Here is a 1,038-nt window from a genome sequence, read left to right as displayed (position 1 = left end):
GGGATGAAATAGAACGAAAGTTACGGATGTAACTACGGTTCTATGAATCCTGGATGACCGCCAGAGCTTCTCCGTCACTCAGAATCCTTGCGTTCCGCGAGAAGATTCTGTAGGAGCAGAGCAGCGGATGACGTCGGGCTATATAGCCTCTGATTGGTCATCCGTGTCACACCTGTGACTCCGTTGGTATTATTACTCGAATCAGCGCATGCGCGAAGGGAACATTCAGTGCTTTCAGCACCGCCCTCTGGCGGTCATCCGGGATTCATAGAACCGTAGTTACATACGTAACTTTCGTTTTACGGCCTTGACCCTTACGCACAGCGATTGTTCCAGATTCTCTGAATCTTTTGATGATGTTATGCACGGTTGATGGTGATAACTTAAAAGTCTTTGCTATTTTACGTTGGGTAACACCATTCTGGTATTGCTGCACTATCTTTCTGCGCAACAATGGTGGAATTGGTGATCCTCTTACCATCTTGGCTTCTGCGAGACACTGACACGCTGAGAAGCACTTTTTACCCAGTCATGTTGTCAATTGACCTAATTGGTGTTAATTGGTCTTCCAGCTGTTCGTTATTTGCTCAATTTCCTTCTGCCAGCCACTTATTGCTACTTGTCCCAACTTTTTTTGGATTTGTTGACAATGAAATTTTGAATCAACATATTTTTCCTTTAAAATGCTACATTTACTCAGATTAAACTTTTGATCTGTCATCTATGTTATATTACGAATAAAATATTGACATTTGCCATCTCCACATCATTCTGGATGGAATGTGAAATGTTTCAGAAAAAAATAGAAACTGTCCAGATGACCTGACTCAAAATTGTTGGATTGCATTTCTGGATTATTGAGCATGGACTTTGTTGGCCTTTCCATTTGATTTGTCGTTGCCAAAAGGTAAGTGATCTCTTCCTCCTGATGACTGAAATGGTGAGAAATGAAGGAATTTGTCACAAGAGAATTAACTCAGGTCCCGTGTGGCTGCAGGAGGGTCTGGAGATTTCCTGGTGTGCTGGTCTGATGTGTGG

This window comes from Nematolebias whitei, chromosome 22 (assembly GCF_014905685.2).
Source record: "Nematolebias whitei isolate Nwh7 chromosome 22, NemWhi1, whole genome shotgun sequence".
NCBI lineage: Eukaryota > Metazoa > Chordata > Actinopteri > Cyprinodontiformes > Rivulidae > Nematolebias > Nematolebias whitei.
Note: the sequence above shows the minus strand (reverse complement) of the source record.